Raw genomic sequence first — 25,447 nt, 5'->3', positions numbered from 1 at the left:
GCACCGTCATTCTTTTGGCGAGGCATACCTGTTGTGTTTCAAAGCACCATCAGGGATGAAATTCTTGAACTGAACCTCTTTGATGAGGTATTGCCTGTTGTGTTACCAAGCACCGCCATTCTTTTGGCGAGGCATACCTGTTGTGTTTCAAAGCACCATCAGGGATGAAACTTTGACTTGAGGCTCTCTGGTGAAGTTTAGCCGTTGTGCTAGCTTGTTGTGTTATAAAGCACCACCAGGGCCAATTTCTTGAGCTAAGATCCTCTGGTGAAGTTTAGCCGTTGTGCTAACTTGTTGTGTTATAAAGCACCACCAAGGATGAAATTTTGAACTAAGGTTCTCTGGTGAAGTTTAGCCGTTGTGCTAACTTGTTGTGTTATAAAGCACCACCAAGGATGAAATTTTGAACTGAGGTTCTTTGGCGAGGTATAGCCGTTGTGCTAACCTGTTGTGTTGTCCAGCACCGCCATGGACAAAATCTTGCATCTGAGGCTCTGGTGAAGTATAGCTGAGTGCTAGCTTGTTGTGTTATAAAGCACCACCAGGGGTAATTTCTGACCTGAGATATCGTTATGTCCTGAATTGTTTTTCCAAATACCAGGGACTTTAAGTCCGATTTCGAGCCCTTTTTGTATATGTATCCAGTTACTCGTCTGACTATCAATTGGATCAAGATTATTTGATAAGTTGGATTGGAGTACTTTTAGTACTTGATTGTAATGAGTGATTCTTAGTATGTGATTGACCTTTGAGATATTTGATCTGATTAGTATTTGATTATGATAAGCGAGATTGAAATGATTCTTAATACGTGATCGACTTTCGAGAACTATTTTGATCTGATTAGTACAAGTTGGAATGTCGAGGACGACATTCTTTTAAGGAGGGGAGTTGTAACGCCCCAAGGCAGAAGAAAAGGGAAAAATTGCTGGTGAATAGTGTTTTGTGAGGAATCCGGCCAGAAGCCGTGCAAATTCCTTATATTTTTCTTAAAATTCCCTTTTCTTTGATAAATACCACTTTATAATGGCCCTACTACTCAATCACCCCACAATAAGTGCCAATGAACCTAGAAAATAGGGTTTCACACTTCGGTTTCAAGATTTGAGCAAATTAGGGTTTTCGCGATTTTTCCGCCGGATGAATTTTCGGGACGGAGCAAGGATCAAATTTGGTGATTAAAAGTGACTTTTAAGTGAAAAATAATATGTGAGTAGTAGCAATGATATAAGGTTAGTGAATGGGAAGTAAAAACCCTAGTACGTGTGTTTTTTAAGAAAAACGGCGCGAACCGGCGGGTCCCGCGCACTACCGATTGAACGCACCACTTGACCACCATTTTTCTTACCAAACAAGTTTATTGACTTGTGAGCAAAATATCTTCTTAAATTGCATCAGCTTTGACCGAAATTTGTGGCTCAAATGCAAGGAAGGAAAGAGAAAATTTTTGTGGTTAAGGTTAAGCCAAGTGTTGGCCAAACTTGTGGTTAGAATTAATTCTTACCTTTCTACCTTCTTATAAGACAAACTTAGCTTAATCTCCTTCATTATTTTCTGCATCTTGGCTGAGTAAGAAGAGAGAAAAAAGGGAGAGCAAGAGTTCACCATTTTCTTCTTGATTTGCTTCAACCCAAGTAAGAAATCCAATTCTAAACCGATTAAAGTACTAAGTGTGAGTTGGGAAGCTTGAGGAACCAAGAAATATCAAAGGGGGTGAAGGATCACTCTATCAAGCCTTGCTTTTGAGGTACAAACATTTGATCATGACCTTTGTTGCTTTAAATTTTGCTTTAAGATGTTTATTTAGCTTATGTTTTGGCTTGATTTCATGATTATGCAAGTGGGTGTGATGAATTTGGAAGTTTTCCCCTTTTATATGATGAACTAGGGCTTGGGGAATTTCTGCCCAATTTGATGTATGATATATATATATATTGTAATTGAGGTTTTATAAGGGGCTTTGGTAGTGATTAGAACAAGAAAATTGAGAAAGTTCCATTGATTACAAAAAATTCCAGAATCTGGAAAATTTTCCCCAACATTCTGTCCGAATTTGTAACCCTATGTTAGAGGCCGAATTGGCCTTAGGTCAAAGAATGAAAGTTGTATATAATGGTATTTTATAGGTGCCTACCAAATTTCAACTCAATCGGAGCAACGTAGGTCGTGAAAAGTCCAAAATACCCTTACTGTTTTAAGTATTTCCCCAGCAGTCCGTGTGATCAGTTAGTCCAGTTTATCACGTTTTTTGACTAGGATCCGTACTGATTTAGCTCTTTGCTAAAACATGAAAGTTTTAGTATTCTGACTTAGCTTTCAAATACCTCTAATAACACCTGAATCGGACTTGTGTACTCTGAGATATGACCATTACAGTGTAATGCGGTTAAACAGCCGACAAATTGGATTTTGGTTCTGTAATTTGAGGATTTGACTAAGTTACATTAGGAACTGGACTAAGTGACCTTCATGAACATTGTAGCCCTGTGTCTTAGCTTCGAAACGGCATAGGTTGCGCCTCAATCCGATAAACATAGCCTCGGATATGTTATTTCCGCATCCATACGTCAAATCTGTCTTTTGCTAAATTGAATTTCTGCACTTGCTATTATTGTGAATCTTGTTCTTATGATATTGTGAGCCTATGGAACGGCTCTTGACATGAATTGCTGATATATGTGATGTTGGGTTTTGGTTGAGGAAAAATAATGAAGCCTAAATGGCTGGAAAATTAGGTAAACACAAAGGGCATGCTGCCCGAATTTTTACTCGAGAACTAGAAAACTATATTTGCAACTTGAGTGAAGGTTAAGTGATTATCACTTAAACTAGCGAGCACCTTTACTACTTTGTTATCGAGGGTTATATGTTAAAAACCTAAATGAACTTGTACCCTTGAGGAAAAGATATAATGGCCAATGTAAACTTGTATTTCCTTGTACTTTCAACTCAAGTGTTGTTTTCCAAGTATATATGCTACAAAAACCTTACGATTTGAAAAGCGAGCAAGTGTTTCACGAATGTCTTTCAAATGAAATTCAGTTGGTTGATTCTTATGAACGGAACGTTTAAGTTTCAAATCTTACTCGTGTTTCAAAGTTCTCAAATCGGATTTTTATCGCAGATCTGGACTCCAAACCTGGAGTATCATTGAACGTGACTGCTTGAAGCACTATAGTTTGAGTGAGTGATCCCTCGACTGTTCCCAAAGTTACTTTTGAACTAATTCTTGCATTTATTACTCCTTTGCATATCATTTGGGGTTCGGGTGTGTGCCATGACATAATTTGGCTCCAATGAGTTCCTGGAAAGTCTTGTGCTTAGAACCAATGTCTCCACTATTGTTTACACATTCTTTGGAGCCCGATGGCTCCTTACTTCTGTTTCATGGTTACCTGATCTAAACGAGCATTGGATATTTAAGTACAAGAACTTCACTGGCTCTCATGAGCAATAAATGAACATTTGATTACTGCATCATGACATCATATCAATGCTTTATTGTGAAATATACTTGGCTGTTGATTTTACTGGTCACTCGCTGAGCTTCTAGCTCACCCCCTATTATCTTCTTCTCCCCACAGGGATCGAGGTAAAGGAAGAACTTGTATTTGGATCTTTGTGTGGCTGGATGGCGTACATCTTGTATAGTTTAGTTTTAGTTTTGGTTTGTGTACTTTTGGGCTTGTATAAATATTTGGAATTGAATCGGATGTAAATCTACATTTTACGCTTAGAATTGGTTTCCGCTTCGCTTAAGATATGTAATTTTGGAGAATTGGATGTATTATTTGAGTTGTACCTTGTAATTTACTTGAGAAATGTAGTAAGTGAGTGAGTCCCGGCGAGAGCTGGGCAGGCGGTCCGCTAAACCCTTTGGTTCGCCTTAGGGGGAGGTGGGGTCGTTACAAATGGTATCAGAGCTTAGGCTTCAGATCTTTGTAGTGTATCCTAGGCTTAAAGTTTAGGATGCCGGACTGTGGGATTGGTTTGTACGTTCAGTGCTCTTTTGGAGCGTCAGTTGTGACTCTTGAAAATGGTACACGTAAGATATGACTTGATGAGCTTCGTTTAAAACCATATGGTCTGAGTCGTGAAGTTTCTTAGTTTGAATTCTTGTACTTGTGTACCCGATATTTTTCCTGAGGAAATGCTCGTGAATTTTAGACGGAATATGGTTTAATGTACGATGATGGGAATAGAAATTATGATTGAGTTTGAGATAAGTTGTAATGGCACAGGTTAGAGCGCAAAAGATTTTGTCTTGTACTCAAGACTTAACTGAATGAGGAAATTGAAATAATGACTTGGACTTGTCCAATAAGTGTTGGCTTGGGTTTTGATACATTATGGTGGTGGCTGGATTGTTGAGAAAATTTTTGATTTTGCAACCTTCATCTAGTCTTCTTGTTTGATTAAGGATGGCACCACCCGATTTGTAAGTGTTGGGATTTGAACTACTTGAACTGCCGGAAACTGACTAGGCTGAGTTCACTTGAGACTTGAACATTGTTTAGGCAAGTGTACTTTTACGTACACTCAGTGGTTGTGATTTGACTGAATATATGGTATTTCATTTACGCATGAACAAGTAGTTTGGTTTGTATACGACCTGTAAGTAGACTTGAATTTGAATCGGCTAGTGTACCCTTACATACACTGGATAGACCTGACCTAACTGAAAATAGGGTATCTCTTTTACTCTTGAGCAAGTATCTTGATTTATATATGATCTGTATGTGGATTTGGGTTTGATGACTGCTTGAGAGTGTGAATTACTGGGCATAAGCTAGGCGAGTGAGTTTCTACTCATACCCGTGTTCCTTGAACCTGAAATAATTGACCCTGCTTTTGAACCGATATACTTGAACCCTGCTTTTGACTCTGTTTCTGAACATTTTCGTACTTGTTTGGTTGTAGACCGGCTACTACTCCTCTGTAGCGGTTGAACTGAACCCCTCTGATGAGGTATAGCCTGTTGTGTTACCAAGCACCGTCATTCTTTTGGCGAGGCATACCTGTTGTGTTTCAAAGCACCATCAGGGATGAAATTCTTGAACTGAACCTCTTTGATGAGGTATTGCCTGTTGTGTTACCAAGCACCGCCATTCTTTTGGCGAGGCATACCTGTTGTGTTTCAAAGCACCATCAGGGATGAAACTTTGACTTGAGGCTCTCTGGTGAAGTTTAGCCGTTGTGCTAGCTTGTTGTGTTATAAAGCACCACCAGGGCCAATTTCTTGAGCTAAGATCCTCTGGTGAAGTTTAGCCGTTGTGCTAACTTGTTGTGTTATAAAGCACCACCAAGGATGAAATTTTGAACTAAGGTTCTCTGGTGAAGTTTAGCCGTTGTGCTAACTTGTTGTGTTATAAAGCACCACCAAGGATGAAATTTTGAACTGAGGTTCTTTGGCGAAGTATAGCCGTTGTGCTAACCTGTTGTGTTGTCCAGCACCGCCATGGACAAAATCTTGCATCTGAGGCTCTGGTGAAGTATAGCTGAGTGCTAGCTTGTTGTGTTATAAAGCACCACCAGGGGTAATTTCTGACCTGAGATATCGTTATGTCCTGAATTGTTTTTCCAAATACCAGGGACTTTAAGTCCGATTTCGAGCCCTTTTTGTATATGTATCCAGTTACTCGTCTGACTATCAATTGGATCAAGATTATTTGATAAGTTGGATTGGAGTACTTTTAGTACTTGATTGTAATGAGTGATTCTTAGTATGTGATTGACCTTTGAGATATTTGATCTGATTAGTATTTGATTATGATAAGCGAGATTGAAATGATTCTTAATACGTGATCGACTTTCGAGAACTATTTTGATCTGATTAGTACAAGTTGGAATGTCGAGGACGACATTCTTTTAAGGAGGGGAGTTGTAACGCCCCAAGGCAGAAGAAAAGGGAAAAATTGCTGGTGAATAGTGTTTTGTGAGGAATCCGGCCAGAAGCCGTGCAAATTCCTTATATTTTTCTTAAAATTCCCTTTTCTTTGATAAATACCACTTTATAATGGCCCTACTACTCAATCACCCCACAATAAGTGCCAATGAACCTAGAAAATAGGGTTTCACACTTCGGTTTCAAGATTTGAGCAAATTAGGGTTTTCGCGATTTTTCCGCCGGATGAATTTTCGGGACGGAGCAAGGATCAAATTTGGTGATTAAAAGTGACTTTTAAGTGAAAAATAATATGTGAGTAGTAGCAATGATATAAGGTTAGTGAATGGGAAGTAAAAACCCTAGTACGTGTGTTTTTTAAGAAAAACGGCGCGAACCGGCGGGTCCCGCGCACTACCGATTGAACGCACCACTTGACCACCATTTTTCTTACCAAACAAGTTTATTGACTTGTGAGCAAAATATCTTCTTAAATTGCATCAGCTTTGACCAAAATTTATGGCTCAAATGCAAGGAAGGAAAGAGAAAATTTTTGTGGTTAAGGTTAAGCCAAGTGTTGGCCAAACTTGTGGTTAGAATTAATTCTTACCTTTCTACCTTCTTATAAGACAAACTTAGCTTAATCTCCTTCATTATTTTCTGCATCTTGGCTGAGTAAGAAGAGAGAAAAAAGGGAGAGCAAGAGTTCACCATTTTCTTCTTGATTTGCTTCAACCCAAGTAAGAAATCCAATTCTAAACCGATTAAAGTACTAAGTGTGAGTTGGGAAGCTTGAGGAACCAAGAAATATCAAAGGGGGTGAAGGATCACTCTATCAAGCCTTGCTTTTGAGGTACAAACATTTGATCATGACCTTTGTTGCTTTAAATTTTGCTTTAAGATGTTTATTTAGCTTAAGTTTTGGCTTGATTTCATGATTATGCAAGTGGGTGTGATGAATTTGGAAGTTTTCCCCTTTTATATGATGAACTAGGGCTTGGGGAATTTCTGCCCAATTTGATGTATGATATATATATATATTGTAATTGAGGTTTTATAAGGGGCTTTGGTAGTGATTAGAACAAGAAAATTGAGAAAGTTCCATTGATTACAAAAAATTCCAGAATCTGGAAAATTTTCCCCAACATTCTGTCCGAATTTGTAACCCTATGTTAGAGGCCGAATTGGCCTTAGGTCAAAGAATGAAAGTTGTATATAATGGTATTTTATAGGTTCCTACCAAATTTCAACTCAATCGGAGCAACGTAGGTCGTGAAAAGTCCAAAATACCCTTACTGTTTTAAGTATTTCCCCAGCAGTCCGTGTGATCAGTTAGTCCAGTTTATCACGTTTTTTGACTAGGATCCGTACTGATTTAGCTCTTTGCTAAAACATGAAAGTTTTAGTATTCTGACTTAGCTTTCAAATGCCTCTAAGAACACCTGAATCGGACTTGTGTACTCTGAGATATGACCATTACAGTGTAATGCGGTTAAACAGCCGACAAATTGGATTTTGGTTCTGTAATTTGAGGATTTGACTAAGTTACATTAGGAACTGGACTAAGTGACCTTCATGAACATTGTAGCCCTGTGTCTTAGCTTCGAAACGGCATAGGTTGCGCCTCAATCCGATAAACGTAGCCTCGGATATGTTATTTCCGCATCCATACGTCAAATCTGTCTTTTGCTAAATTGAATTTCTGCACTTGCTATTATTGTGAATCTTGTTCTTATGATATTGTGAGCCTATGGAACGGCTCTTGACATGAATTGCTGATATATGTGATGTTGGGTTTTGGTTGAGGAAAAATAATGAAGCCTAAATGGCTGGAAAATTAGGTAAACACAAAGGGCATGCTGCCCGAATTTTTACTCGAGAACTAGAAAACTATATTTGCAACTTGAGTGAAGGTTAAGTGATTATCACTTAAACTAGCGAGCACCTTTACTACTTTGTTATCGAGGGTTATATGTTAAAAACCTAAATGAACTTGTACCCTTGAGGAAAAGATATAATGGCCAATGTAAACTTGTATTTCCTTGTACTTTCAACTCAAGTGTTGTTTTCCAAGTATATATGCTACAAAAACCTTACGATTTGAAAAGCGAGCAAGTGTTTCACGAATGTCTTTCAAATGAAATTCAGTTGGTTGATTCTTATGAACGGAACGTTTAAGTTTCAAATCTTACTCGTGTTTCAAAGTTCTCAAATCGGATTTTTATCGCAGATCTGGACTCCAAACCTGGAGTATCATTGAACGTGACTGCTTGAAGCACTATAGTTTGAGTGAGTGATCCCTCGACTGTTCCCAAAGTTACTTTTGAACTAATTCTTGCATTTATTACTCCTTTGCATATCATTTGGGGTTCGGGTGTGTGCCATGACATAATTTGGCTCCAATGAGTTCCTGGAAAGTCTTGTGCTTAGAACCAATGTCTCCACTATTGTTTACACATTCTTTGGAGCCCGATGGCTCCTTACTTCTGTTTCATGGTTACCTGATCTAAACGAGCATTGGATATTTAAGTACAAGAACTTCACTGGCTCTCATGAGCAATAAATGAACATTTGATTACTGCATCATGACATCATATCAATGCTTTATTGTGAAATATACTTGGCTGTTGATTTTACTGGTCACTCGCTGAGCTTCTAGCTCACCCCCTATTATCTTCTTCTCCCCACAGGGATCGAGGTAAAGGAAGAACTTGTATTTGGATCTTTGTGTGGCTGGATGGCGTACATCTTGTATAGTTTAGTTTTAGTTTTGGTTTGTGTACTTTTGGGCTTGTATAAATATTTGGAATTGAATCGGATGTAAATCTACATTTTACGCTTAGAATTGGTTTCCGCTTCGCTTAAGATATGTAATTTTGGAGAATTGGATGTATTATTTGAGTTGTACCTTGTAATTTACTTGAGAAATGTAGTAAGTGAGTGAGTCCCGGCGAGAGCTGGGCAGGCGGTCCGCTAAACCCTTTGGTTCGCCTTAGGGGGAGGTGGGGTCGTTACAAATGGTATCAGAGCTTAGGCTTCAGATCTTTGTAGTGTATCCTAGGCTTAAAGTTTAGGATGCCGGACTGTGGGATTGGTTTGTACGTTCAGTGCTCTTTTGGAGCGTCAGTTGTGACTCTTGAAAATGGTACACGTAAGATATGACTTGATGAGCTTCGTTTAAAACCATATGGTCTGAGTCGTGAAGTTTCTTAGTTTGAATTCTTGTACTTGTGTACCCGATATTTTTCCTGAGGAAATGCTCGTGAATTTTAGACGGAATATGGTTTAATGTACGATGATGGGAATAGAAATTATGATTGAGTTTGAGATAAGTTGTAATGGCACAGGTTAGAGCGCAAAAGATTTTGTCTTGTACTCAAGACTTAACTGAATGAGGAAATTGAAATAATGACTTGGACTTGTCCAATAAGTGTTGGCTTGGGTTTTGATACATTATGGTGGTGGCTGGATTGTTGAGAAAATTTTTGATTTTGCAACCTTCATCTAGTCTTCTTGTTTGATTAAGGATGGCACCACCCGATTTGTAAGTGTTGGGATTTGAACTACTTGAACTGCCGGAAACTGACTAGGCTGAGTTCACTTGAGACTTGAACATTGTTTAGGCAAGTGTACTTTTACGTACACTCAGTGGTTGTGATTTGACTGAATATATGGTATTTCATTTACGCATGAACAAGTAGTTTGGTTTGTATACGACCTGTAAGTAGACTTGAATTTGAATCGGCTAGTGTACCCTTACATACACTGGATAGACCTGACCTAACTGAAAATAGGGTATCTCTTTTACTCTTGAGCAAGTATCTTGATTTATATATGATCTGTATGTGGATTTGGGTTTGATGACTGCTTGAGAGTGTGAATTACTGGGCATAAGCTAGGCGAGTGAGTTTCTACTCATACCCGTGTTCCTTGAACCTGAAATAATTGACCCTGCTTTTGAACCGATATACTTGAACCCTGCTTTTGACTCTGTTTCTGAACATTTTCGTACTTGTTTGGTTGTAGACCGGCTACTACTCCTCTGTAGCGGTTGAACTGAACCCCTCTGATGAGGTATAGCCTGTTGTGTTACCAAGCACCGTCATTCTTTTGGCGAGGCATACCTGTTGTGTTTCAAAGCACCATCAGGGATGAAATTCTTGAACTGAACCTCTTTGATGAGGTATTGCCTGTTGTGTTACCAAGCACCGCCATTCTTTTGGCGAGGCATACCTGTTGTGTTTCAAAGCACCATCAGGGATGAAACTTTGACTTGAGGCTCTCTGGTGAAGTTTAGCCGTTGTGCTAGCTTGTTGTGTTATAAAGCACCACCAGGGCCAATTTCTTGAGCTAAGATCCTCTGGTGAAGTTTAGCCGTTGTGCTAACTTGTTGTGTTATAAAGCACCACCAAGGATGAAATTTTGAACTAAGGTTCTCTGGTGAAGTTTAGCCGTTGTGCTAACTTGTTGTGTTATAAAGCACCACCAAGGATGAAATTTTGAACTGAGGTTCTTTGGCGAAGTATAGCCGTTGTGCTAACCTGTTGTGTTGTCCAGCACCGCCATGGACAAAATCTTGCATCTGAGGCTCTGGTGAAGTATAGCTGAGTGCTAGCTTGTTGTGTTATAAAGCACCACCAGGGGTAATTTCTGACCTGAGATATCGTTATGTCCTGAATTGTTTTTCCAAATACCAGGGACTTTAAGTCCGATTTCGAGCCCTTTTTGTATATGTATCCAGTTACTCGTCTGACTATCAATTGGATCAAGATTATTTGATAAGTTGGATTGGAGTACTTTTAGTACTTGATTGTAATGAGTGATTCTTAGTATGTGATTGACCTTTGAGATATTTGATCTGATTAGTATTTGATTATGATAAGCGAGATTGAAATGATTCTTAATACGTGATCGACTTTCGAGAACTATTTTGATCTGATTAGTACAAGTTGGAATGTCGAGGACGACATTCTTTTAAGGAGGGGAGTTGTAACGCCCCAAGGCAGAAGAAAAGGGAAAAATTGCTGGTGAATAGTGTTTTGTGAGGAATCCGGCCAGAAGCCGTGCAAATTCCTTATATTTTTCTTAAAATTCCCTTTTCTTTGATAAATACCACTTTATAATGGCCCTACTACTCAATCACCCCACAATAAGTGCCAATGAACCTAGAAAATAGGGTTTCACACTTCGGTTTCAAGATTTGAGCAAATTAGGGTTTTCGCGATTTTTCCGCCGGATGAATTTTCGGGACGGAGCAAGGATCAAATTTGGTGATTAAAAGTGACTTTTAAGTGAAAAATAATATGTGAGTAGTAGCAATGATATAAGGTTAGTGAATGGGAAGTAAAAACCCTAGTACGTGTGTTTTTTAAGAAAAACGGCGCGAACCGGCGGGTCCCGCGCACTACCGATTGAACGCACCACTTGACCACCATTTTTCTTACCAAACAAGTTTATTGACTTGTGAGCAAAATATCTTCTTAAATTGCATCAGCTTTGACCAAAATTTATGGCTCAAATGCAAGGAAGGAAAGAGAAAATTTTTGTGGTTAAGGTTAAGCCAAGTGTTGGCCAAACTTGTGGTTAGAATTAATTCTTACCTTTCTACCTTCTTATAAGACAAACTTAGCTTAATCTCCTTCATTATTTTCTGCATCTTGGCTGAGTAAGAAGAGAGAAAAAAGGGAGAGCAAGAGTTCACCATTTTCTTCTTGATTTGCTTCAACCCAAGTAAGAAATCCAATTCTAAACCGATTAAAGTACTAAGTGTGAGTTGGGAAGCTTGAGGAACCAAGAAATATCAAAGGGGGTGAAGGATCACTCTATCAAGCCTTGCTTTTGAGGTACAAACATTTGATCATGACCTTTGTTGCTTTAAATTTTGCTTTAAGATGTTTATTTAGCTTAAGTTTTGGCTTGATTTCATGATTATGCAAGTGGGTGTGATGAATTTGGAAGTTTTCCCCTTTTATATGATGAACTAGGGCTTGGGGAATTTCTGCCCAATTTGATGTATGATATATATATATATTGTAATTGAGGTTTTATAAGGGGCTTTGGTAGTGATTAGAACAAGAAAATTGAGAAAGTTCCATTGATTACAAAAAATTCCAGAATCTGGAAAATTTTCCCCAACATTCTGTCCGAATTTGTAACCCTATGTTAGAGGCCGAATTGGCCTTAGGTCAAAGAATGAAAGTTGTATATAATGGTATTTTATAGGTTCCTACCAAATTTCAACTCAATCGGAGCAACGTAGGTCGTGAAAAGTCCAAAATACCCTTACTGTTTTAAGTATTTCCCCAGCAGTCCGTGTGATCAGTTAGTCCAGTTTATCACGTTTTTTGACTAGGATCCGTACTGATTTAGCTCTTTGCTAAAACATGAAAGTTTTAGTATTCTGACTTAGCTTTCAAATGCCTCTAAGAACACCTGAATCGGACTTGTGTACTCTGAGATATGACCATTACAGTGTAATGCGGTTAAACAGCCGACAAATTGGATTTTGGTTCTGTAATTTGAGGATTTGACTAAGTTACATTAGGAACTGGACTAAGTGACCTTCATGAACATTGTAGCCCTGTGTCTTAGCTTCGAAACGGCATAGGTTGCGCCTCAATCCGATAAACGTAGCCTCGGATATGTTATTTCCGCATCCATACGTCAAATCTGTCTTTTGCTAAATTGAATTTCTGCACTTGCTATTATTGTGAATCTTGTTCTTATGATATTGTGAGCCTATGGAACGGCTCTTGACATGAATTGCTGATATATGTGATGTTGGGTTTTGGTTGAGGAAAAATAATGAAGCCTAAATGGCTGGAAAATTAGGTAAACACAAAGGGCATGCTGCCCGAATTTTTACTCGAGAACTAGAAAACTATATTTGCAACTTGAGTGAAGGTTAAGTGATTATCACTTAAACTAGCGAGCACCTTTACTACTTTGTTATCGAGGGTTATACGTTAAAAACCTAAATGAACTTGTACCCTTGAGGAAAAGATATAATGGCCAATGTAAACTTGTATTTCCTTGTACTTTCAACTCAAGTGTTGTTTTCCAAGTATATATGCTACAAAAACCTTACGATTTGAAAAGCGAGCAAGTGTTTCACGAATGTCTTTCAAATGAAATTCAGTTGGTTGATTCTTATGAACGGAACGTTTAAGTTTCAAATCTTACTCGTGTTTCAAAGTTCTCAAATCGGATTTTTATCGCAGATCTGGACTCCAAACCTGGAGTATCATTGAACGTGACTGCTTGAAGCACTATAGTTTGAGTGAGTGATCCCTCGACTGTTCCCAAAGTTACTTTTGAACTAATTCTTGCATTTATTACTCCTTTGCATATCATTTGGGGTTCGGGTGTGTGCCATGACATAATTTGGCTCCAATGAGTTCCTGGAAAGTCTTGTGCTTAGAACCAATGTCTCCACTATTGTTTACACATTCTTTGGAGCCCGATGGCTCCTTACTTCTGTTTCATGGTTACCTGATCTAAACGAGCATTGGATATTTAAGTACAAGAACTTCACTGGCTCTCATGAGCAATAAATGAACATTTGATTACTGCATCATGACATCATATCAATGCTTTATTGTGAAATATACTTGGCTGTTGATTTTACTGGTCACTCGCTGAGCTTCTAGCTCACCCCCTATTATCTTCTTCTCCCCACAGGGATCGAGGTAAAGGAAGAACTTGTATTTGGATCTTTGTGTGGCTGGATGGCGTACATCTTGTATAGTTTAGTTTTAGTTTTGGTTTGTGTACTTTTGGGCTTGTATAAATATTTGGAATTGAATCGGATGTAAATCTACATTTTACGCTTAGAATTGGTTTCCGCTTCGCTTAAGATATGTAATTTTGGAGAATTGGATGTATTATTTGAGTTGTACCTTGTAATTTACTTGAGAAATGTAGTAAGTGAGTGAGTCCCGGCGAGAGCTGGGCAGGCGGTCCGCTAAACCCTTTGGTTCGCCTTAGGGGGAGGTGGGGTCGTTACAAATGGTATCAGAGCTTAGGCTTCAGATCTTTGTAGTGTATCCTAGGCTTAAAGTTTAGGATGCCGGACTGTGGGATTGGTTTGTACGTTCAGTGCTCTTTTGGAGCGTCAGTTGTGACTCTTGAAAATGGTACACGTAAGATATGACTTGATGAGCTTCGTTTAAAACCATATGGTCTGAGTCGTGAAGTTTCTTAGTTTGAATTCTTGTACTTGTGTACCCGATATTTTTCCTGAGGAAATGCTCGTGAATTTTAGACGGAATATGGTTTAATGTACGATGATGGGAATAGAAATTATGATTGAGTTTGAGATAAGTTGTAATGGCACAGGTTAGAGCGCAAAAGATTTTGTCTTGTACTCAAGACTTAACTGAATGAGGAAATTGAAATAATGACTTGGACTTGTCCAATAAGTGTTGGCTTGGGTTTTGATACATTATGGTGGTGGCTGGATTGTTGAGAAAATTTTTGATTTTGCAACCTTCATCTAGTCTTCTTGTTTGATTAAGGATGGCACCACCCGATTTGTAAGTGTTGGGATTTGAACTACTTGAACTGCCGGAAACTGACTAGGCTGAGTTCACTTGAGACTTGAACATTGTTTAGGCAAGTGTACTTTTACGTACACTCAGTGGTTGTGATTTGACTGAATATATGGTATTTCATTTACGCATGAACAAGTAGTTTGGTTTGTATACGACCTGTAAGTAGACTTGAATTTGAATCGGCTAGCGTACCCTTACATACACTGGATAGACCTGACCTAACTGAAAATAGGGTATCTCTTTTACTCTTGAGCAAGTATCTTGATTTATATATGATCTGTATGTGGATTTGGGTTTGATGACTGCTTGAGAGTGTGAATTACTGGGCATAAGCTAGGCGAGTGAGTTTCTACTCATACCCGTGTTCCTTGAACCTGAAATAATTGACCCTGCTTTTGAACCGATATACTTGAACCCTGCTTTTGACTCTGTTTCTGAACATTTTCGTACTTGTTTGGTTGTAGACCGGCTACTACTCCTCTGTAGCGGTTGAACTGAACCCCTCTGATGAGGTATAGCCTGTTGTGTTACCAAGCACCGTCATTCTTTTGGCGAGGCATACCTGTTGTGTTTCAAAGCACCATCAGGGATGAAATTCTTGAACTGAACCTCTTTGATGAGGTATTGCCTGTTGTGTTACCAAGCACCGCCATTCTTTTGGCGAGGCATACCTGTTGTGTTTCAAAGCACCATCAGGGATGAAACTTTGACTTGAGGCTCTCTGGTGAAGTTTAGCCGTTGTGCTAGCTTGTTGTGTTATAAAGCACCACCAGGGCCAATTTCTTGAGCTAAGATCCTCTGGTGAAGTTTAGCCGTTGTGCTAACTTGTTGTGTTATAAAGCACCACCAAGGATGAAATTTTGAACTAAGGTTCTCTGGTGAAGTTTAGCCGTTGTGCTAACTTGTTGTGTTATAAAGCACCACCAAGGATGAAATTTTGAACTGAGGTTCTTTGGCGAAGTATAGCCGTTGTGCTAACCTGTTGTGTTGTCCAGCACCGCCATGGACAAAATCTTGCATCTGAGGCTCTGGTGAAGTATAGCTGAGTGCTAGCTTGTTGTGTTATAAAGCACCACCAGGGGTAATTTCTGACCTGAGATATCGTTATGTCCTGAATTGTTTTTCCAAATACCAGGGACTTTAAGTCCGATTTCGAGCCCTTTTTGTATATGTATCCAGTTACTCGTCTGACTATCAATTGGATCAAGATTATTTGATAAGTTGGATTGGAGTACTTTTAGTACTTGATTGTAATGAGTGATTCTTAGTATGTGATTGACCTTTGAGATATTTGATCTGATTAGTATTTGATTATGATAAGCGAGATTGAAATGATTCTTAATACGTGATCGACTTTCGAGAACTATTTTGATCTGATTAGTACAAGTTGGAATGTCGAGGACGACATTCTTTTAAGGAGGGGAGTTGTAACGCCCCAAGGCAGAAGAAAAGGGAAAAATTGCTGGTGAATAGTGTTTTGTGAGGAATCCGGCCAGAAGCCGTGCAAATTCCTTATATTTTTCTTAAAATTCCCTTTTCTTTGATAAATACCACTTTATAATGGCCCTACTACTCAATCACCCCACAATAAGTGCCAATGAACCTAGAAAATAGGGTTTCACACTTCGGTTTCAAGATTTGAGCAAATTAGGGTTTTCGTGATTTTTCCGCCGGATGAATTTTCGGGACGGAGCAAGGATCAAATTTGGTGATTAAAAGTGACTTTTAAGTGAAAAATAATATGTGAGTAGTAGCAATGATATAAGGTTAGTGAATGGGAAGTAAAAACCCTAGTACGTGTGTTTTTTAAGAAAAACGGCGCGAACCGGCGGGTCCCGCGCACTACCGATTGAACGCACCACTTGACCACCATTTTTCTTACCAAACAAGTTTATTGACTTGTGAGCAAAATATCTTCTTAAATTGCATCAGCTTTGACCAAAATTTATGGCTCAAATGCAAGGAGGGAAAGAGAAAATTTTTGTGGTTAAGGTTAAGCAAAGTGTTGGCCAAACTTGTGGTTAGAATTAATTCTTACCTTTCTACCTTCTTATAAGACAAACTTAGCTTAATCTCCTTCATTATTTTCTGCATCTTGGCTGAGTAAGAAGAGAGAAAAAAGGGAGAGCAAGAGTTCACCATTTTCTTCTTGATTTGCTTCAACCCAAGTAAGAAATCCAATTCTAAACCGATTAAAGTACTAAGTGTGAGTTGGGAAGCTTGAGGAACCAAGAAATATCAAAGGGGGTGAAGGATCACTCTATCAAGCCTTACTTTTGAGGTACAAACATTTGATCATGACCTTTGTTGCTTTAAATTTTGCTTTAAGATGTTTATTTAGCTTAAGTTTTGGCTTGATTTCATGATTATGCAAGTGGGTGTGATGAATTTGGAAGTTTTCCCCTTTTATATGATGAACTAGGGCTTGGGGAATTTCTGCCCAATTTGATGTATGATATATATATATATTGTAATTGAGGTTTTATAAGGGGCTTTGGTAGTGATTAGAACAAGAAAATTGAGAAAGTTCCATTGATTACAAAAAATTCCAGAATCTGGAAAATTTTCCCCAACATTCTGTCCGAATTTGTAACCCTATGTTAGAGGCCGAATTGGCCTTAGGTCAAAGAATTAAAGTTGTATATAATGGTATTTTATAGGTACCTACCAAATTTCAACTCAATCGGAGCAACGTAGGTCGTGAAAAGTCCAAAATACCCTTACTGTTTTAAGTATTTCCCCAGCAGTCCGTGTGATCAGTTAGTCCAGTTTATCACGTTTGTTGACTAGGATCCGTACTGATTTAGCTCTTTGCTAAAACATGAAAGTTTTAGTATTCTGACTTAGCTTTCAAATGCCTCTAAGAACACCTGAATCGGACTTGTGTACTCTGAGATATGACCATTACAGTGTAATGCGGTTAAACAGCCGACAAATTGGATTTTGGTTCTGTAATTTGAGGATTTGACTAAGTTACATTAGGAACTGGACTAAGTGACCTTCATGAACATTGTATCCCTGTGTCTTAGCTTCGAAATGGCATAGGTTGCGCCTCAATCCGATAAACATAGCCTCGGAATAGTTATTTCCGCATCCATACGTCAAATCTGTCTTTTGCTAAATTGAATTTCTGCACTTGCTATTATTGTGAATCTTGTTCTTATGATATTGTGAGCCTATGGAACGGCTCTTGACATGAATTGCTGATATATGTGATGTTGGGTTTTGGTTGAGGAAAAATAATGAAGCCTAAATGGCTGGAAAATTAGGTAAACACAAAGGGCATGCTGCCCGAATTTTTACTCGAGAACTAGAAAACTATATTTGCAACTTGAGTGAAGGTTAAGTGATTATCACTTAAACTAGCGAGCACCTTTACTACTTTGTTATCGAGGGTTATACGTTAAAAACCTAAATGAACTTGTACCCTTGAGGAAAAGATATAATGGCCAATGTAAACTTGTATTTCCTTGTACTTTCAACTCAAGTGTTGTTTTCCAAGTATATATGCTACAAAAACCTTACGATTTGAAAAGCGAGCAAGTGTTTCACGAATGTCTTTCAAATGAAATTCAGTTGGTTGATTCTTATGAACGGAACGTTTAAGTTTCAAATCTTACTCGTGTTTCAAAGTTCTCAAATCGGATTTTTATCGCAGATCTGGACTCCAAACCTGGAGTATCATTGAACGTGACTGCTTGAAGCACTATAGTTTGAGTGAGTGATCCCTCGACTGTTCCCAAAGTTACTTTTGAACTAATTCTTGCATTTATTACTCCTTTGCATATCATTTGGGGTTCGGGTGTGTGCCATGACATAATTTGGCTCCAATGAGTTCCTGGAAAGTCTTGTGCTTAGAACCAATGTCTCCACTATTGTTTACACATTCTTTGGAGCCCGATGGCTCCTTACTTCTGTTTCATGGTTACCTGATCTAAACGAGCATTGGATATTTAAGTACAAGAACTTCACTGGCTCTCATGAGCAATAAATGAACATTTGATTACTGCATCATGACATCATATCAATGCTTTATTGTGAAATATACTTGGCTGTTGATTTTACTGGTCACTCGCTGAGCTTCTAGCTCACCCCCTATTATCTTCTTCTCCCCACAGGGATCGAGGTAAAGGAAGAACTTGTATTTGGATCTTTGTGTGGCTGGATGGCGTACATCTTGTATAGTTTAGTTTTAGTTTTGGTTTGTGTACTTTTGGGCTTGTATAAATATTTGGAATTGAATCGGATGTAAATCTACATTTTACGCTTAGAATTGGTTTCCGCTTCGCTTAAGATATGTAATTTTGGAGAATTGGATGTATTATTTGAGTTGTACCTTGTAATTTACTTGAGAAATGTAGTAAGTGAGTGAGTCCCGGCGAGAGCTGGGCAGGCGGTCCGCTAAACCCTTTGGTTCGCCTTAGGGGGAGGTGGGGTCGTTACATTTCCAATATTCCAAACTTATTGTACTCTCAAGCGGATAAAATCTCCAACCACTATTCACTATTTTTACTAAACGCGCTCCAGGAAATTAATTCGTGAAATGAGTTACTTTAAAAATATAACGAAGTTATATTACCATGTATTTAGGTCTAATAAGACTAGAAAATATTCCTCGAGGCAAATATCCAATTAAATAATTTATTAAGCCACAAATTAGGCTTAAAAATAATAGTTTTTACGAGTCCTCACAACCTCCCCTCCTTAAAAGAATTTCGTCCTCGAAATTCATACCTTCTGTAATCTCAGACAACTCTGAACCATGTGGTGTGTTCATGTCATGCGTTCTTTCAGACGCCACTGGTCGGTTTCTCCTTCCATTGACTTGTCGAGGGACAGTTCCATTTCCTTGTTGAGCAGTAGTTTCTCGTGAATACCTCCTTGGACAGTCATGAACTTTATGGCTGGTACTCCCACATCCCATACACTTTCGTCCCTTTAACCAACAGTTTTCTTCAGTGTGATTCGTCCTTCCACAATATCCACAAATTGGACGAGATGTTGTGACCTGACTTGCTTGCGAGGTTTTCTTTGATCGTGTCTGTCCTACTGAAGTCCCTCGTGACATAGTTCCTTTTGGTTCCTTTATCATGAGTGGTGCAGGAAGTAACAGTCCTACTCCATCCACTTCCTTTCTAACTTTGGGTGGTAGTCCATTTTCTCTTAGTGTACTGTCAGATGCATCTCTTTTCCTTGCTTGAAAAGCTCTCAGTTGAGATTTTGTGCTCTCTACCCTTTGCGCCTTCTCGAAAGCATCACTAAATGTGTCAACCTGTGCTGCGGCAAGGGCATCTTGGATCTCTAAATTTAATCCTTGGATGAACCGTCTTATTCTCTTCCGTTCAGTAGCCACCAATTCTGGGGCATATGTTGATAACTTCGTAAAGCGTGTTTCATACTCAGCTATGCTCAAAGTTCCTTGACGAAACTTTATAAAATCATCTTCTCTCTTTTCTTGGACAAGTGGAGGAAGAAATTTCTCATTAAATTCACGTTCAAAGTTTATCCAAGTCCTTAGGGTTTGATCCCTTTCCCACTTGTTTCTTATAACATTCCACCAGGCTCGGGCTGCTCCTTCAAGTTGAAATACAGCAAAGGTGACTTGTCTCTCCTCTGTGTAGTCCAAGGCATCGAATATATTTCTTATATTCTCTAACCAATTCTCAGCCACCTCAGGATCAGGTCCTCCAGCAAACTTGGGTGGGGAAAATTTCTGAAACCGCTCTAAAGCTCGATCCTCCCCTATCTCTTGGTTTTCACGTTGGTTTCCTTGTCCAATACCTTGACCTTGTTGAGCTACTAAGAGCTCTAGGATATCCGTCATGCGAGTTAAAACTTGTCCCATTTGGTCATTTCCTCTCCCAACACTTGACTCAACGTTTTGATCAATACCGGACCCATTAGCTACTCTTTCATTTCGGGGTTGTCTAGGTTGACGTCCCTTTCATTGTCCTCTAGTTTCCATGTTCACAGCTAATCTATACACATATGTATAAATCTCACACTAAACCATAGTCGAACTACACACATATGCCAGTAACAACCTTTAAAGGAAAAGAAATCACATATACAAATATCATTATCACTATGCAAGTAAACACAACTAGAGTTCATTAAATCATAAAACAAGTTATGGCCAAGTAAAGTTCATGCCAAGTCAAAGTCTATAACAAAAATAAACAAGTGATTATCACAAGTACATTCATCTCCAAGGTGCAAACTCTTAAGTTCTACTCCCATCGTCTCACTATAAAAATCACAAGTAAGGATTCACTAAATTAATTGGAACTAGACGATTGTCATTCCCTAACGTGCTCGATTTCAATCTCACTACAAGGATCTTTTAGGTTACGATATTTTCCATCTCCCGTTCTTAATCATTATGCCACCCCAACCAAACAATTAGTGGTTTCCTGTAACCATTCTCATGAAATATCAATTCATTCCTATTCCCCACAAATGGAGATATCAAGTCCTTAGGGTTGCTTTCCACTCTCAAGTACTCGAGTACAAGAATCCAAAATAGGATAATTCACATCTCGAGCCGGCCGGTCCCAAGAGTAAATCACCACATTCGAGATTCTTACCCAACATACATATCAAATTCCCTCCAATTATCAAGATAAAGGTTTTACAACCTATAACATTCATGATTCACAGCTTACATTTCTAGAAGGGCACTTAAGCCTTTACTCAATCACATAGTAAGGACCATAACACCACTTGGCCCTATCTTGCTCCTTTGTAGAGACCACGTGAAGTGGCTCTAAATTTCATCTCTACAAGCAATCATTTAACTTTCAGACCAGTTCCACAGTCCGGCATCCTAAACATTTAAGCCTAGAATACACTACAAAGATCTGAAGCCTAAACTCTGATACCAACTGTGACGCCCCCACTTCTCCCTAAGGCGAACCAAAGGGTATCCGCAGGACGCCTGCCCAGCTCTCGCCAGGACTCACTACAATCCATTATTCAAAAGGAAATACTTTAAGTAACTTCAATACATAATTAAAGTACTTCAAATATCTCACACTTACAATTATGCAGCTTTCAAGCTTAAATACAACCCAACGGAAAAGGGTACAATAGCCATCCGTTATAATATAATTTAAAGTCTTCAAAAGAAAACAATCTAGTACTACTCACGAGCACCCTTGGTCTCGAACCCTGTAAAAGAAATCCACAACGTGGAATGAGCTACACAGCCCAGTGAGGTTCCAAAACACTCTAGCAGTTCTATTAAATCAAGTAAAGGGAGCATACCACATGTATGGTTCAAGGTTATACAATGGCATGTTATCATGAGGTGATAATCATTGTACGGGTAATTTGAGACGTGTATCACGATATGAGACATTGGACAGGTAACAGGTAGGGAGCATATCACAGGCATGGCTCAGAATTTCATGTTGACATTTTAGCATAAAACAATTATCATGATACAGGGTAAACATATACGGTAGGATACGGTATTCCAGTGGAACTCTGTCGGTCATCTGCACCTTATGACTTCCGATCCCCACGGTACGGTCTGGCCATCGCCTTATCCCTCCAGTGGTAATACTCGAGTATACCGAAACGGTTGTCCAGGGCTCCAACCTACCCGACCGAGCCCAGTCCTGGCTCGAGTAGGTCAGTAACTGAGGCAGGGCCCAAGTTCAGCTTATAGCTTACAACATGCACAGGTAACCAAGTAATTCGACAAAAATAAAATTCATCATTTGAATAGGTCGAGTGAGGTAAAGTACACACTCGCCTAACAATGATGGACAACTTCATATAACATGTGATTCATGATAATCAAGTAAGCAAGTAACCACATAGATTAGAAAACGATAAGTAAACACGGTTAACAGTAAACGGTAAACGGTTAACGGTGGTAATTACGGTTAATTGGTAGACATATGTCATTTTAATAGGTCGCCATTGGCCGTTTTCCACTTTTACCACGTAAGAGTCGGGGAGATTCACTCCAACCGACTTATGCTGCCATAGCATAATTAATAATGTAAACACATCATGTATATATGCTCTCCAAGCATTTCATATCTAGCATTTCAAGTAATCACATAAATATGCTCTTTAAGCATTTCATATCGAATAGTTCAAATATACATACTTCAGGTATTTCATGTTGAGTAATTCAAGTATACATACTTCAAGTATTTCATGTCGAGCAATTCAAGTATACCTCATTCGAATATGCATGAGTGTGGTAAATTCTTATCATATAGCACTTAACACTTAATGACCATGGGTTAAGCATGTCATAGACTTATTCCAATTACGTATTCCTATATGGAACACTCACCTATTGCAACAAGAGAGTAAATACTCAAACAAGTGTCTAGGCGTCCACTTCGAGTTCTTCTTGAAGGTCCCCTTGAGCGCCTGAGCAAATAACCATTAACTATTATACACTATCACTTAGAACTCCTACTTATCAAAGAAGGTTGTACAATCTAAAGGGAATTCATGAATTGGGCCTTAATTATTAATAATCGAGGCTCAAGAGTAAAGTTTTAAAGTCTAAAGAGAGAGACTAACATTTTTCATGAAATCGAGTTCAAAATGTTCAATCGGTATCGAGAAAAGAAGGCAAGTTTCCAAAATCTCATTTTCTAAGAAATTGCCAAATTTCAGCTTTGGGTGTCAATTCTAGAAAAATCGTATCTTGCACTACGTAGGTCCAAAATTGGAAAGCTTGATACCATTGGAAACTACATTCCGAGTACTACAAGTTTCTAGAAGACACTTTTCCATGATTCCAAATGGAAGGTATTCAAAAGTTGGATCAAAGTTACTGCTGTAGAATACTAAGACAGTTTCAAGGTTGGTTTTTGGCCAATTTTGGAAATTCGGAAAAATTCACTTGTTTTGAACTAACCTTTGAAATTTGGAAATCAAATAGTGTTGCAATCCAAGAGTATAACAAAACAAGCGGATTGAGAAACGGAGTTTCGAGCACCAAGATATAGTAGCCCCAAGTTGCTGAAAAAGTTAAGACTGTTGGGCTATTTTCCAGGTTTGAAGACTAGATTAGAAGTATCATTTGGTCATCGAGTTGGCATTGGAAATACATCAAGCTTGGTACACTAAATCTTCCATGTGTGAACAACATTTCTACCAAGTTTCATACAAATACCCTCACGGTAAGGCAGTCATTAAAACAACCAAAGTTTATGAAGAGTTTCAAGGCTAAACTACCTTCTCACTTTTCTTTTGTTTACAAACTTTTTGTACCATGAAATCAGTTCCAAATCTCTCCAGTATGGAAACCGAGAGTTCATAACATCCACTGAGCAATTTAAAGGCCATTGACATCCAAATTTTTGAAATAAAACTCCCCAAATCAAATTTGACCATTTGGCTAAGAGAAAACGAAAAGTTTCCAGATTCGGTGAGCGAATTTTGGGGCATCATTTGCATATCAAAATGGTCTTAGAATATCGCCAAATTTTGCACAATTAAACCTCCATATGAGGACCACTCCTATATTAAATTTCAATTGAAATTTCACACGGAAAGGTAGTTAATTAAACCATCAAAGTTCAAGAAATTTCCCAAGGCAAAACTGTCTTTTAGCTCTTCTTTCTTTTTAAACATTTTGTCCAATGCAACCAACCCAAATCTGGTTTATTTGTAAAAAAAAGTCCAAGGAGCATCTAATATAAAGTTTGGTAGATGTTGGACATCAAAGTTTTCAAAACAACAAGTCCCAAATCAAGCTAGGCCATTCAACTAGTCAAAAGAGGATTTTTACTCACTGCATCAGTTTCGAAATATGGCCACAACTCACTCAATTCAACTTGGAATCGAGCGTGGTTGATGGCGTTTGAAAACTCTCACATAAAGCTGAATTTTCTCAGAATAAACCATTTTCAAATTCCATTCACAAACAGCTCGTTTTTGAGCATCAAGAAGCAATTTCTGTCCTGTCTCCTGGAGAGCAACGAAACAGGGCAGTGATTTTCAAACGAATGGTGTGGCTTACTCAAGTGGAACCAGAATGTGCATTTGGTACCAATGGAAATCTGGGAATGTCTAGTTTCCATTGCCACAAACGGCACTTGATTTCGACATCGGAACAAATAGTTATGGCCGATACAAAATGACTGCCTGGGCAATACGGGATTCATTTTCCAGTTTTGCTAACTTTGGAAATCAACTCATTTGACTAACCAAATCATGTTATTTTTCAATGAAATTTTGTACACACTCACAATAACATGTAAACAACATAATCAGGTCATTAGAACTTCAAAATTTTGCACACAAATGGTCGGACAAGGCAGGGGTAAAACGGTCACTTTCGCTTCTTGCACCCAATGAAGTTTCTATCAATTACACACCATTAATCCATCATTTTAACCACTAAACCAACAATATATCCACCATCAATCATCAAATCAGCAACAACCCAAGAGTGGGAGTTCATAGAGCCCACTTTCACATTTTATACCATAAACAAGACTACCCACATGATTATATAACCTTATATGTGCAATATATCTTACAAAAACTAAGATCTATGGGTTGGATGATTTGCTACCTTCTTGGATGACTAGATCAGAAATTTTTGGTCACTCTTTGCTCCAGAAAACCGTGGCTTTTCAGCTCCCTTTTGCAGCTCAAAATACTCCTCAAGTGTTAATCTAAGTGTGGTGCACGTTTGGTTGAATTTGGAGATGATTTGGTGAAGATTTGATGGAGGAATTTGAAGAACTCTTGAGCTGTTTTTCTTGTTTTGTTGTTCGGCCAGATGAGGGAGCAAGAGAGAGAGAGTGATCAGATTTTTAAGCTTCCATGAGAAGATACTAACTTGTGGCCACAAATCACCCATTAGTCAACTCACATTAGGAGCCGTTTGGCGCGATTAAGGCTCGATTTCTCGCGCGTTTGGTTCACCAGTGCACTAAACCTCTAATGTATTTATATTCATGTAGATAATATTCACTCTTAATTGTCCCGAAATAAGGGTCTAAAGTCCCTCAAATAAAGTCGCGTG

General features: G+C 38.6%; 1 long non-coding RNA gene across 1 annotated transcript; it reads right to left on the bottom strand.

Annotated features, from left to right (window-relative positions):
• Nucleotides 1-21,444: 21,444 nt before the first annotated feature.
• On the bottom strand, nucleotides 21,445-25,103 carry LOC113694744 (uncharacterized). Its single transcript, XR_011816575.1, has 3 exons — nucleotides 24,992-25,103; nucleotides 22,751-22,830; nucleotides 21,445-21,606 (listed from the first exon to the last, which is right to left on the bottom strand). It is a non-coding gene; the product is annotated as an uncharacterized lncRNA (long non-coding RNA).
• Nucleotides 25,104-25,447: the final 344 nt, after the last annotated feature.

This window comes from Coffea arabica, chromosome 6e (genome assembly GCF_036785885.1).
Source record: "Coffea arabica cultivar ET-39 chromosome 6e, Coffea Arabica ET-39 HiFi, whole genome shotgun sequence".
NCBI lineage: Eukaryota > Viridiplantae > Streptophyta > Magnoliopsida > Gentianales > Rubiaceae > Coffea > Coffea arabica.
Note: the sequence above shows the minus strand (reverse complement) of the source record. Positions and strands in the feature narration are given on the sequence as shown.